Source organism: Pelodiscus sinensis, chromosome 9 (assembly GCF_052426305.1).
Source record: "Pelodiscus sinensis isolate ZL-2025 chromosome 9, ASM5242630v1, whole genome shotgun sequence".
In the NCBI taxonomy this organism is placed as follows: Eukaryota; Metazoa; Chordata; order Testudines; family Trionychidae; genus Pelodiscus; species Pelodiscus sinensis.
In genome coordinates, this window is record NC_143060.1 from 36652316 (window position 1) to 36667749 (window position 15434).

The 15434-nt window shown below is 45.7% G+C and overlaps 1 protein-coding gene across 4 annotated transcripts in view; it reads right to left on the reverse strand.

Annotated features, from left to right (window-relative positions):
- Positions 1–12868, reverse strand: part of EVI5 (ecotropic viral integration site 5) — a 130709-nt gene extending 117841 nt beyond the window's left edge. For 2 of the 4 annotated variants that reach the window (XM_075936544.2, XM_075936541.2), the window contains exons 1-2: positions 12699–12868; positions 8870–8948 (exon numbers count right to left, since the gene is read on the reverse strand). The gene's annotated coding sequence lies outside the window, so the exon portion shown is untranslated. The remainder of the gene's footprint in view (positions 1–8869; positions 8949–12698) is intronic. The other 2 variants (XM_075936543.2, XM_075936538.2) reach the window with 1 other exon arrangement.
- Positions 12869–15434: the final 2566 nt, after the last annotated feature.

Below are 15434 nucleotides of genomic sequence, written 5' to 3' on the forward strand. Positions count from 1 at the left end.
CATGTGCAGAACGCAGAACTGCGCGAAACCGCACAGCTGGCGAGTAGGGCTCGCCGCCGCTTGGCGAGCCCTGCCAATAGGATGTTAGAGTTTAACCAACTAACCATTTAACAGATACCATTAAGCAATAAACATCAGCGTATCTGTTAAACTCAGCCAGCTCCCAGGAAGATGGCTTCACTGCAGCAGGGCAGCGAAACCTCCTCCCTGGAAGTCAGGATGGCAAAGACCCACCTAACCCTCAGAAACTCCTTATTGATCTGAGGAAGTGGGTCTGGCCCACAAAAGCTCATCAACTATTAAACCATCTTGTTAGTCTTTAAAGTGCTACATAGTTGTGTAACCACTGAAATTTGATGAGGTTACACGACTATTCAATTACATGCTAACTAACATCCCTAATGAGGAGTTTAAACAAAAGGAAAAACTATTTGATAGTCGCCAGAGGGAAGGCCAACAGCCAGTGTGTTCCTCACTCCCGGGAAGAGCCCTGCCACCAATACAAAGGCAGCAGTATGGAGTGGCAGCAGCCCCTGTTATGGTGGAGGGGAGGGGGCAGAGTCCTCCGCGGACAGAGGCTGCTTTGTGGGATGCTGGAGCAGCCCCTGCCCACGGGGACCAAGGCGCTGCTCTTGCGGAGCAGCCTCTGTCTGTGATGAGCCCAGGTCATGGACAGAGAATGCTTCCCCTGCTGCGTCCCCCCAGAGGCAGGCAGCTCTGTGGAGCTGGTGCTGGGGGGGGGAGCCAGCTTTCAGCACCAGCTCCTGCCTGCCTCTCCCCGCCCCACTTAAAAGCCAACTCCCCACATATATCGGCTCCTGCCTGCCCTGCTCACCCTCCACGCAGAGGCAGCATGTGGGGTGGAGGGGCAGGTAGATCTGTTACTCTCCATGGGCACCAGCTCCCACCTTCCCGCCCCCTTGCTGCCTCTGTATTAGAGTCAGCAAGGGGGGAAATGCATGTAGTCCACAGGATTAATCAATAAACCTAGGCTTATCAGTTAATTGTGTAGTCGTCTACACGTTGACATTCCTACTAACTGTTTTTGCTGATGTACACTAACACAGCAACTCTCCCTCCCCCCTGGATAGGGCTGCTGGCTCCACTCCTGGGGTGGTGGCTTCACTGCTGCAGCGAAGTTCCCTCCCCAGGAACCAGGCAGCCAAGGGCTGGTGGTCCCGCTCCTGGGGGGGAGGCGGAAAAAAGAGCCCTCAGCATGTGCAACCACTAACTACGCAGTTACTGCATTAAACTCTTTTAACATTCCTACCAACCAATACTAACAGCTATCTTCGAGACACCACTGACTTCCTGAGGGAACTACAGTGCACAAGTCATCTTCCTAGAAAAAACAACACTAGGATTTTTAGCGATTACACGGTTACATTTTTAACTACATTTTTACATCCTTAATGGGTACCCACATGGCCCCATGTTTTTATGGCTGACCTAGAACATTTCCTCAGCTCCCATCCCCTAGGGCTCTCCTCTACTTACACTACATTGACAACAACTTCATTATGTGAACCCCATGGGAAGGAGGCCCTTGAAGAATTCCACAGGGATTTCAATTATTTCCAAACCACTATCAACTTCAGCCTGGAACAATCACACAAGATATCCACTTCCTGGATACAGTACTACAGTGCAAATAAATGATGGTCACATTAACAGAGCCAGATGAGTACCCAGAAATCATCTCCTCCAGGACAGGCCCAAAGAAAAACAACAAAGTCACTGATCACCACCTACAGCCCCTGCTAAAACCATTCCAGCACATTGTTGACAATCTTTCATCTATCCTGGAAAACAGGGGCAGATATAGGGCAGGGCGAGCGGGGCTGCTGCCCCAGGCCCCGCGCCAAGCCGCCGTGCGGGAGCAAGCAGCAGCACAAGCGGCTGTTTGGGCCCCGCACTCCCCGTGCGGCACCAGGGTGAGGCACGGGGCCCAAACAGCCGCTTGCGCCGCTTGCTCCAACGCAGCGACCCAGCTGAGTGGCGCAGAACTCAGCCAAGCGCCACGGCAAGAGGCAAAGGGCATGACAGAGGCTCCAGGTCCCGCCCCCTGGCCATGTACATCACCACCTCGCCTCCCGCCATGAAGCTCGGCTGAGTTCTGCGCCACTCAGCCGAGCCACCGCGCGGGAGCAAGCAATGCAAACGGCCATTTGGGCTCCACAAGTGAAAGGCAAGAGGGGGAGGAGACGGGAAAGAGCGAGAGGCAGGAGGGGGAGAAGAGCTGAGAGAGAGGGGGGAGACAGTAGGAGGAGGAGGAGGAGGAGAGAGAGACACAGACATGGAGGAGAGACCCGAAAATCCCGTCTTATGACAGGCTATTGGCTAGTTTTTTTAATAACGAACATTTAATATTGATATGTGAAACGTGTAATGAAGTAATGTGAATACGCAACGGGAGACGGATTGAAACTGATTTGTGCACACGCTTCTATGTGTCAGCTGTGGCCGTGGCGCATATGCCATGTCACTCACTCCATTTTTTACAGATAAGTAACAATTTTATAAGTGTAAATTTGCCGACAACCCCAAAATATAAAATGACTAGCAGAGCGAGAGACGAAGATAGAAAATATTTGTCAGGAAGCCAGAAATTAAAGAAAAAAAGAAAACTTGAAGAATGTAATCTCAGCCTAAAAGGTGCTATGGAAAAATTGATCCTAAAAGAATTACTTAAGATCTACTATGAGTCAAGAGCATTTTGTAGGTCTTTCGATTATATCAATTGAAAACGATCTGTATAAAGAAATGGACTTTAATGACATAATTGAAGAATGTGCTGCCAAAAGAGCTAGACAGCTATAATAGACTTAAATACAAATGAAAATTTTAATTATTAATGCAGAATTTTGTTTAAGAATGACTTACAATATAATTAAAATAAAAATTATACAACTAAATTAAGTTTCTATCAAATTTACCCAATTCACATTTAATACGAAAATAGCCTTCAATTTGCACATTTGACGCCTTTTTTCTATTTTTCTCCAAAGGGGGGGCCCCATGAAATTGTGTTGCCCTGGGCCCCGCAAAACTCTCATCCGCCCCTGCTGGAAAATGATCCCTCACTCTCAGACCTTAGGAGACAGGCCATTCCTCACCTACAGCCATCCCCACTAGGGATGTAATCGACTAGTCAAGTAGTCAACTACCCAATACGGCTTACCAGATAGTCGACTACTTGCTTCCCCCCCCCCCCACACACACACACACACTGCTGCTTTGCTTTATCAGAGGCAGCAAGCGGGGGCGGAGCAGAAGCCAGTGCTGGAGGAAGCCAGCTCAAAATATGGTTCCTCCCAGCACCATCTCTGCAAGGAGAGCAGGGGAGGCAGAGCCATAACAGGGAACCCTGCAAAAGCAGGGACTCAGCAGTCCCAGCTTGCACCAGGTCCCAGACTGCTGCAGCTCAGCTTTTTAAATGCAGTAAGAGCCACGAGCAAGAGCTGCTTTTTAAATGTAGTAAGGTCACCCTATGCGGCTCTGCCTTTTAAATGTAGCAAGAGCCTCGTGGCTTGTACTATATTTAAAAGGCAGAGCTGCAACAGTTCCAGAGCCAGCGCAAGCCAGGACTACTGAGTCACGGCTCACACTGCCTCCAGGAACTAACCTCCTTATCAACTAATCAAGCAGTCAATGGAAATTCCATTGACCCCACCTCTGCATATGTTCTGCCACTGCCCCACTCCACTGGCATGGGGGAGGGGGTTGGGAGAGAAGGAAGCAATGGGGTGGGAGGGGTTGCCCCCAGTGCCCCGAGAGCCACACCGGCTCCCCATCTGCTTCCACAAGTAGCAGCATTACCCTGCACAGAACCAAGGATTGAGGTCCCATCCCACACACACAACTGCTGCTCTGCCCACCCTACATGTGCCTGCTGCAGGGGAATGCTTTAAGCTCCTTGGACATTTAGTAATAGATTTGAAAGTAGCCATTCTTCTACAAAAGAATTTCAAAACCTTGGGAGTCAGCTGAACTGGAATTTATTTGCAAATTCAATACCATCAATTTAGGATTGAATAAGGATCTTAAAGCCACCTGCCCCTTCCCCCCCATGCTGCTGCCTCTGATACAGAGGCAGAACGTTGGGGAGGAAGGAGCTGGTACACATGGGGAGCTGATTCAGGCTCCTCAGTTAACTGTGTACTCAGCTACACGTTCACATCCCTAATGTAGATGTGCAAGATTTCCAGTGGTTACATGTTTACACAAATAAATGCACTTTAACATCCCTACTGAATACCATGAAATCTTACTTAAATTTCTGGTGGAAAGATTGAAGTCTTATCCATGTCCAAAGGCTTATCACAAATTATAGGGAGGTCCTTCAATCTTTACCACTCAGATATTTACAAAAATATAGTCTCTTCCCCCTTCTCACTCAACCACTAACTTCCATAATGCTGCTTCAAGTCAATTTATTTTTGAGACAGATGCAAGGATAACTACTAAGGGAATCAAGAATTTAGCAAAATATTGTCAAGAGTCACCAAAAGCCTAACTTATAAACCTTAATTACGTACCGTAAAAAAGAAAACAGCACCAAAGCATTCTTTGATGTTCTAAGAAAGCTTCATCAAACCAGAATTAAGATGGAGCATACATAATGGAAACACAGTTAAAGCATTCAAACACCTCAGTTCTACTGGGAATCTGAATAGCATATTAGTAACTATGAATCTTACAAAACAATCTACAGATCACAATCCATAGACTGAAATCAGAATTCTTACTACTTTACTGCTGAAGTGTGCATGTTTCCACTTCAAAAGTAGAGATAATTCCACTCACTACCTATCTAGTGCAAAATTAACCCAAGCACAGCACAGGTAGACCTTATTGTCGTTGAGTGCTCCTTTAGCACCTCCATCATCCAATGGCCTCACTGGTTGTTTAGCAGGCTTCCTACTTCTGACCTATTTTTAAAAAGTTTTGCTATTACTTTGAGTTTTTGGCTAGATGTTCTTCAAATCCCTTTTTGGCCTTTTTAATTATATTTTTACACTTCATTTGACAGAGTTCATACTCCTTTCTATTTTCACTAGGATTTAACTTCCACTATTTAAAAGTTCCTTTCATCTCTCACTGCTTCTTTTACTTGGTTTTTATGCCACAGCGGCACTATTTTGGTTCTCTTACTGTGTTTTTTAAATCAGGGTACACATTTAAGTTGAGCTTCTATTATGGTGTCATTGAAAAGTTTCCATGTAGCTTGCAGGGATTTTACTTTTGGCACTATACCTTTTAATTTCTATTTAATCTCCTCTTTTTTGTGTAGCTCCCCATTCTGAAATTAAATATCACAGTATTAGGCTGCTATGGTGTTCTCACCATAGGTATGTTGATTTTTACTACATTATGGTCACTATTTCCAAGTAGGGATGTTAAATATTGGTTAATTAATAGTCGATTAACCTCATTAATTCTTATCAGTTACTCAACTATTCTATAGTCCCTGGAGGTAAAGGGACCAGCAGCCAGTGTGCTCCAGCCCCACTCCCAAAGAACTCCCTGCCACTCCGCACTGCTGTTTCTGTATCAGAGGCAGTATTGTGGTGTGCCAGGCAGGAGCTTGTCCGTGAGGAGAGAATTTAAAAAACCAGCTCCTCCCGCAGACCTGTCGCTCTGTGCTGCTGCCTCCGATACAGAGGCAGCAGTGCGGGGTGGCAGCAGCCCATGTCCAGTGGGCTATTTGGCTAGTTGAGCGTGTCTTGTTTCCTATAGCAGTTGCCGCTACAATGGCAATTGCTTTAGAACTGGTTGGACACCGCAGCTATATAGCCTCTCATCTTTTTAGCATTTCATAGTCACTATTAGGGATATTAAATTTAGATTAATCAGCTAATCGAGTAGTCGATGGAATTAACATTGACGTCTCAATTAGTTGATAAGGGGGGCACTTGGTAGTCCACTGCACCTCTCACTTTGAAACATACAGGAGCTGCCGTGGTTCCTGTACATTTCAAAGGAAGAGAGGCAGCAGGAACCCATGTCAGTGGGGATCAAAGCAGTCCTTGCTGGCACAGATTCCCCTCTGTGCCCCCTTCCTTTGAAATGTAGAAGCTGCAGGCGGCTCATATATTCCAAAGGGAGAGGAGCAGCAGTGGGACCAGCGCAAGTGAGACTGTTTCAATCCCTGCTCACACCATTTCTCCTGCTCCCTGCAGAGATGGTGCAGGAATGGAGGGGGGGGAGGGAGGCCAGCTTTTAAGCTGGCTTCCCCAAGCACTGGCTCATGCTCCCCACCTTACTGCCTCTCTCTGGCACCAGGGGAGGAAAGGGGGAGAAGAGACTATTTGAGTTCCTACTCAACTACCCAATAAGCCTTCGCTTATCAGGTAGTTGCTTACATCCCTAGTCACTATCACTGTCCTGGTCAGATGGTTGTTAATATGTCTCTACTGCTATTTTCATATTATTAAAAGCATTTAAATTAAATTAAATTTATTTAAGATTTATTTATTTAAGATTTTAACTTTATTTTATTCTATATTTTCTTTTACAGATAGTACTATTCAGCATGACCTGTTCTCTCCTTCCAATATATTTTGTACCCTGGAATTACTGTATCCCATTAATTACTCCCATTCCACCATGTTTCAGTGATGCCTATTATATTAATATCCTCATTCAATACAAGACAGTCTAGTTCACCCATATTATTAAGACTTGCAGCATTTGTGTATAAGAACTTTAAAACAAACTGAGAACAGCAAGAACAATCTCAGGGTGATAGTAAAGCTGATTTATGCTATTTTTGGTGTATAACTGATTTTTTAAAAATTACGTAAAGCCCCAATCTCCAGGACACAATGACACAGCCTACAAATTCTGTAATACAGAACTCAGTTTGTACTGCACAATCTATAGGAGATTGCCTTTAAAACAACAACAACAAAAAGACTGTCCCATCTTATTTGTATTCCAGAATTTTCTGACCCAGATCTTTAATTTAAAAAAATTATCATGGTTTCCCACATTCCTACATCTAAAGTAAAAGAAGGAAGAACAGTAGAACAAAATTTTAAGTCAACTTCACAATATCAAAGTTACTTAATTTGGATTTCCATTCGTCAGAGTTCTCTTGTTCAAATCTCCTCATAGTTTGATCATTCTCTATATATCCTCCAGGAACCGTAGGTGCCTTAAACATGCAACGCAACTTGCTGAACACCATCACTCATTAAGTTCAATATGTTTTACTAACAAGATCATATTAAGCTATTTCTGGCATGCCATCCATCTTACCACATCAGATACTAGAGCCTTTATAGAACCTGAGACAACAGCAATCCATTTTTAGAAGACCCTGTATACTGAAAAAATATGCAAATATAATTACTTAGGTGGTATCTTATGCTAGGCTATTTTTATAATACTTAGAATAAAATAATCAAACCTATCTAGGACATTGGCCAAATGAGCATCAAATTATCACCCTAATTCACATCCTGCCATCACACATTGTCCAGTAGGCCATATTTAAAAACTCAGAAGTCTTAATTCATATGAATTTAAACTCTGGTCATTTCATTTAGACACACTAGATCTTGTGGGAAAGTCCATTATATTTAGCCATTATCAAAATAAATACTTAATTGCCATTCATTTTTCTGAGTGATTCAACTGTGCAAATACAGGCAATAAAAAGATCAGATTACAAAATGCAGGTTTTATTAATAAAAGCTATTAGAGATGGTTCGCATGCAAGCGGAAATGTTCACAACTTAGGTGAGGTCTTGATTGCTTTCCAAATTAAAACCTATTTGCACAGAATGGGAACTATTACACAGATTAAATAACTTGACTGAAATCAGTCTTTGGCAGAGCCAGAAACAGCATGAAGATGGAACTGACTGCTAGTCTGATGCCTTACCCACAGAAGTATTCCCTGTACACCACTGGAAAGGATTGTCAAAGAAATCAAATAAAGTGGTTTAACTTGAAGAGCCACGAATTCTCTGCATTTGCAATTATGCAAACCAAAACAATATAAAAGTATTCAAACCTCATTCACAGCTTAACATGATCATCTGTACGGATGAGACACTCACGCACCCCTTTTATATGCAGGGTAAGGATGTTAAATTGCGGTTAATTTACTAGTCGAATAGTCAATGGAATTTCCATCAACTACTCGACTAGTAGATAGGCACTTCCGCATTCCTCCTTTGAAATGTACAAGAGCCCCCGCTGGGGGGGAAGTCTCACTAATTCCAGGCTGAAAATCAAAGCAGGGGCTCTTGTGCATTTCAAAGTGGAAACCCACTCATGGAGCCTAGGGCCAGAGGGGGGACACAGAGGGGGGCCCCCGCTGACCCTGGGATCCACGTTGTGCTACAGATTTGAAATGCCGTGCAAAACCTGCGGTCAGTGGGAGATTCACCAGCTGACCACAGGTTCTGCACAGCATTTCCCCACCGAAGCGGTGTTCAAAGCGGCAGCACCTCACAGCTGAACCGTGGATCATCTGTGTGTTGCTACGGATTCCCTCTCCCCTCCTTCCCCTTTGCTGCCTCTATCTGATAGAGGCGGGGGGGGGGGTAAATCGACTAGTCGACTGACTATTGGATAAGCATTTGGATAAGCATTTCAGATAGTCGACTAATCTTTAGCATCCTTAATGCAGGGTAGGCACAAGAAGATAGGAACTTCATAAGATCCCCTCTGAAATATCACAAAGGCAACTGCTAATTAAAGAACCACTGTGTGGAAATGTCTCTTTCAATATATCCATTAAGTTTTCCTCGATGGAACACATTAAAAACAGTTAAATATTTAGGCAGTTCATACAAACTGGACATCCTGACACAAACACATTGACAGAAAATTTTACATTAAGGCTGTAACTTACATGAGGGCAGATTAGACAGAAGGGAAAAAACTTCCTCACAGTATCAATTTGACAACAGAACCAAGGCTGAGGGCAGCCACTGAAAAAGCAAGAACAATGTTTTAAAGACATTAAGTAAGTTATATAAGGAATTTCTGCATTAGACATAGGACTTCACATCAAATGTCTTCTCCCTTCCAGATCTAGTTTTTGAAAATGAATACATGTGCATATGAAATAGATACCATTCCCTCAAATTTCTCTCTGCACTATGCCAATTCATTAGTCTCAATCGCTATTACCCCTTCTATTCCATTTAACATTCCTCCAAAAAGGCAGATAGATTGTTATTTTATGCTGTGGCCAACAGCCACAGGAACCTATGATGAAACCACACTAGTTTTCCCCAACAAACTAAACCAAAATTTGCCAACTACACCCATAAATAAGAAAGAAATGTATTAACTCATAGTGCCATCTATAAGCCATGTGCTACATGTTCTTAGTTCTTGAACAGCAGAGAATACATCCAACCATTAATTATATTTTTCGTTGCTGTTTATTTCAGGAAAAGTTGCCATTCATTTTGGATATGTTGTACATAAGATACTATTTTACCAAGGCTCCAAGAAGTAGGTGAAGGTGAATTAGAGTGAAATCGAGACATCTATTTAGCATAGGCTATTTCAGTAATGAAGGTTTATAATTTATGATTTGTTATGCTTAGCATACATGTGCACAGAATTCTGGATACAAGACCCTTTAAAAAAATAAATGAGCATTTTAAGTATGAAACATTTAAGAAAAAAATCTTACATAAAATATGAAGGTCTACTAGCAATTAGACAACTAAAGAAACAAGTACAGAATGCATATTTTACAATTACAGACCATAAAACTGAAAGAGAAAAACGAAAGAACGAACGAAAGAACAAGGAATCCATCTAAATGTTTTACAAATGTCTGAGTGTCTGTTTGCTCAAGAATTCCTCAATGGTAAGAGAATCACCAAATTTGGTATGCCACTTCCTGATATCCTAATTTAAAGCAAGGTCAGAGTTTGGTTGTGCCCCCCAAAAAATATTAGTGCTGGCAATGGGACTGTCTTCCATGACATGGAAAGGGAGGAGGCAGAGAGAAGAAACATGAAAGGGAGGAACACAGAGAGGAGGAACAAGATACTGAGAGCGGCCACTGTGGGAAACAAGCACAGGAGAGAGATAACCTGCAGAGAGACCACTGCGGGCAGCTGCAGTATGGCCAGTTGGCGCTGGGCTCACCATCTTCCCTGCCACCAAAACAGATAAGTAGCTCCCCAGCCCCAAACTCTTTTCCCTGATGGGGGGAGGGGAAGCAGGAGAGTGCTCCTGGTGGGTGGAGGGGAAGCAAAAGGTCCTTGGTGGCTGGGGAAAGGGCAGAAGGCCCTTTGTGGCTGGGGAAAGGAAGAGAAAGCCCCACAGCATGGAACCCCTCCACTCTGAATCCCTCCTCATCCCCCGACCCTCACTCTTACACCCCCACACTTCTAGCCTTTTGCCCTCACCCCCCACACACACCTCCAAGGCCCTGCCCTGAAAGACACAGGCAATGCCAGGTAAGTCTTCTAGTATGTAATCAAAACCTGAGTACAAAATCTGATTTGATTTCTTTGCATCGTGCCTGCACTAACAAGACACGTTCTTACTTCCTGACAAAGGAGGCTTTTCAGGGCAAAAAAAAAATCATATTGGGAGGAAACTCCCCTGCAGTTTCATCTTGCTTCCAGTCTATTTACAATCACTGTTAACTGGTTGACTAAGCAACACATACCTTTACTGTAAGTCGCTGTTTTTTCCTCTTCTCTATTCCTCTGGACTTTTGGCAACTTTCCCTCCCCCTCCCCCAAATCTTCCCTTCCTGCATTTCAACCTTTCAATTTTTCTGCCACCACTGCCTGCTTCCTGTTCAAAAAGATTCAGATTTTCAACACCAAGGCAGCACAAGCTCCTGCCACCTCCCCTGCCCATGTCCCTCCAACTTCACTGCCTCCCTCGTCCTACCTCCTTCCAAACTCCTCCCCCATGTGCATTTCCCCTACCACAACATACTCCAGGCAGTAGTTTTGATCTGTGAAAGTACAACTAAGGCTGCAATGGCAGAGAGAAGAAAGGGGAAATGGAAAATAAAATATAGCACTTTAAAGGACACATTTCCCAGCACACTGCTAGATTAGTCAGTGAAATCCTGGCTGTCTTTATTCTAATCCAAACCTTCCTCTACTCCCAGCAATGTATATGGGGTAAATATATATAGCCCTTACATTTCCTAGTTCATTCTTGTATCATGATTCCTTAGATAAACTCAATAGGACATTTTCCTCTTTCCTTCTCACCCCCTCTCAACATTTCATTGGCTCAACATTTCATTAATGATGTTTTAATGAGGTCTTACTAAGCCCTTCCCTATATCTAGCAGAGAGCACCACAAGAAGTATTTATTTCTATTATGTATTTTACTTTCTCCACTGGCCTTCTGCTCACATACTTGAAATCATTTTGGAGCTGGAACACCTGAATTTTTGTAAGAGCAATCGTTTAAGTTTTCAGAACAAGATAATCCTGCCCTGGGATTTCTTCAAGAATACAAATTTTGCTTGAATAGTTGGAGGCTTTGAAGTTGAAATCATGGCAAATCAGTTTCAAAGTTCCCTCTGTTTCATAATAAACCAGAACATCAGGAATCATATGTAACTCAACAAATGTGATGATAGCAATACAAGTTAAAATACAGAGAAAAATCTGTCAAGGACTTTAAGCTGATCAACCACAATTAAGAGACTTCTTAATCTTCGATTCTGTAATCCATATTTAATACCAAAACAGTACAGGCCACGTTTGAAGACAATACTTTATAATGAATGAAATATTTGAAGTCCAAAAGTAAAGCCCTGTAAGAGTGAAACTCCCAAACCTTTTTGTCAACTCTATTTTAACAAGACAAATTACTCTCCATCAAGATCTCTTCTGGACCAAAGGTGAAAGCTCCCTAGGTCACCTCTAAAGAGGACTGACATTTTTGTGTGGGTGCTATTTTATTGTGAAGCTGCAAGCTAGCCACTTCGATCGACACAATCCACTACCTTTAAACATCACTAAATCCAAACAAACCATGTAGCAGGCAATCTGCACCCACGTACAATAAGACAAACGTGTCACAGCAGAATATATTTTGTGATTATGCCGCAGTGGAATCTCCTTGCAGGAGTCACTGGGATGAAGTCCTGGTGCTACCCTAGAGCATCAGTGCGTTCACACGGGTCAGAGAGCCAGGACGTGAAGCCCTTTCACTTATGATGCTTCTTGCCGTCGGGAAAGACCTGAGTACCCGATATATTTTAGGAGCCCAACTCATCCCAGTAGGGAAACACCACGACACCCCCGCCCAGCCCAGATCTCTCGGGGGCTGCCTCGCAGCTGGTTCCGAGCCCGAAACCGAGAGAGCCGCTCCCAGCCCCACGGGGCGAACCTCAGCTCGCCGCAGCTGCCGCCGCCGCTCCGGAGAGTGAAGGGCGAGCGGAGGCTGCTCCTCGGGCGCTCGCAGGGAGGGAGGCGGGTCTCCTGGCTCCGCAGGGCGAGCAGCCGGAGCCCAGCTCAGCGCCGGCCGAGGGAGGGAAGGGACGAGACGACCAGACCCGGCCCGGCCCCGGGGGAGGCAGGAACGAAGGAGAAGCGAGAGGAAGGCGGCTGGAAGCGGGAAGGGAGCGGGCACCAGGGAGGGCAGGTCCCCGGCCCGCCCCCCTCGGGGGTCCCCGCACCCTGCGGAGAGCGCGTAGGCCCGGCGCTGGGGGCTCTCTGCCCCGCCCGCGCCTCACCTTGGAAGCGTTGGCCGGGGGGCCGGGGTGCGAACATCGGCAGCCCGGCCCGCAGCTCCTCGTCCGGCCTGTCCCCCCGCCGCCTGCCCCGAGCTCGCCGCGCCGCCCCGGCCCCAGGCAGCCGGGCCACGTCCCTCCGAGAGCCCGGCGCGCAGGCGCACACTCCCCACCCAGGCCGCCGCCAGCGAGCGACCGGCGGCCGCCAGCAGGACACCTCCCTCCGCCGGGCAGCAGGGCGCGCGGCCCCAGCGGGCGGGGGGCGGCTCCCGAGAGAAGGTGCTCGGCCGGGCCTGCCCTGATAGGGGAGAAGGGCCGGGCGGCCCCGAAGGGCAGAAGGATTCAGCTCTATGCAGCTGTGGGTCCTGGACCCCACACACACACTAGGAGGAACCGGGGGGGCTGAGATTTGACAGCACTGCCCCGCTGCCTTTGTGGAGTCCTCCCCTGACAGCAGCTAAGCCCCAGCCCATCTCCGGGCTAAAGGGAAGCACTGACTCCAACTCAGTGGCTGAAAGGACGGAAACTTGTGCAGAAGTGCGGTTCATGTTGGGATTCCTCTGACTTGCCCTTAATTCCACGCCAGCGCTCTGGTCATCTGAACAAGTGGGCTGTCCCCACCAAAGCTCATGATACCATCTACATGTCTTGTTAGGCTATAAAGTGCTACCAGGCCATTTGTTGTTTTTTAAGTTTATCCTGTACAGACTAACTTGGCTACCCCCTGAAGCTTCTGATTTTCTTAAGTAATTGCCAGTCTTATTGAAACCAACTCTCATTTGGAGACTAATTTGACTCCACCAACCACCCATATGCTAACAGCATTTGGATAGCTTCAGCAGGGTAGCCAAGTTCATCTGTTACTGGAAAATTGTAAACAACAAATAGTCTAGCAGCACCTTAAAGACTAACAAAACACGTAGATGGCTTTCGTGGGCTCAACCAACTTCTTCAGATGAATGGCATTTGGATAGTTATTGCCATCCCGATATTCCCCAAAAAGGCTGTGCCCTCTGTCAGCCCCAAGGTGGATTTCAAATACTAGTTAGTGCCTTCACCATTTCTAACACTTCCACTGGATTCCAAAGCTTTGCAGGGGAACCTATGTTAGTCTGTGCCTGGAAAAACTTAAACGACAAATAGTCTAGCAGCACCTTAGAGACTCACAAAACATGTAGATGGTAACATGAGCTTTTGTGGGTACAACCCACATAGAATCATAGAGCTGGAAGAGACCTCAGGAGGTCATGAAGTCGAACCCCCTGCCCAAAGCAGGACCAATCCTAACTAAATCAACCCAGCCAGGGCTTTGTCAAGCTGAGACTTAAAAACCTTTAGGGATGGAGATTCCACCTCCTCCCTAGGTAACCCATTTCAGGGCTTCACCACCTTACTAGTGAAATAGTTTTTCCAAATATCCAACCTAGACCTCCCCCACTAACTTGAGGTCATTGCTCCTTGTTCTGCCATCTGTCACTACTGTGAACAGCCTTTCTCCATCCTCTTTGGAACCTCCCTTTAGGAAATTGAAGGCTGCTATCAAATCCCCCCCTCACTCTTCTCTTCTGCAGACTAAACAAACCCAAATCCTTCAGTATCTCCTCATAGGTCGTGTGCTCCCGCCCCCTCATCATTTTGGTTGCCCTCCACTGGACCCCCTCCAATGTGTCCACATTCTTTCTATAGTGCGGGGCCCAGAACTGGACAATACTACACGTGGCCTCACCAGAGCCGAATAAAGGATAATAATCACGTCTCTGGATCTGCTGGCAATGCTCCTCTTAATGCACCCTAATATGCCATTCGCCTTCTTGGCTACAAGGGCACACTGACTCATATCCAGATTCTCATCCACTGTAATCCCCAGGTCCTTTTCTGCTGAACTGCTACTTAGCCAGTCGGTCCCCAGCCTGTAACAATGCTTGGGATTCTTCCATCCCAAGTGCAGGACTCTACAGTAGGGGGTGTGGCTTGTGACTTGTCCTTTTTGAACCTCATCGGATTTCTTTTGGCCCAATCCTCTAATCTGTCCAGGTCACTCCGGACCTTGTCCCTGCCCTCCAGCTTATCCACCTCTCCCCCATCTTAGTGTCATCTACAAACTTGCTGAGGGTGCAATCCATCTCCTCATCCAGGTCATTAATAAGGATGTTGACCAAAACCGGTCCTAGAACAGATCCTTGGGGAACTCTGCTAGAAACTGACCAGCAACCTGACTTTGAGCCATTGATCACTACCCATTGGGCCCGACAGTCTAGCCAGATTTCTATCCATCTTATAGTCCATTTATCCAATCCATACTCCCTTAACTTGCTGCCAAGAATGTTGTGGGAGACCATATCAAAAGCTTTGCTAAAGTCAAGGTATATCACATCCATGGACTTTCCCATATCCACAGAGCCAGTTACCTCATCATAGAACCAATCAGATTGGTCAGGCATGACTTGCCCTTTGTGAATCCATGTTGACTATTCCTGATCACTTTCCCCTCTTCCAAGTGCTTCAAAATGGATTCCTTGAGGATCCCCTCCATGATTTTTCGAGGGACTGAGGTAAGGCTAACTGGTCTGCAGTTCCCTGGATTGTCCTCCTTCCCTTTTTTAAAGATAAAGATGGGCACTACATTTGCCACACCACATCAATTACAAACACAACTGCTACAGTTCTCCTTACATAAAAGGCAGTGGCTACGTCTAGACTGGCATGATTTTCCGCAAATGCTTTTAACGGAAAAGTTTT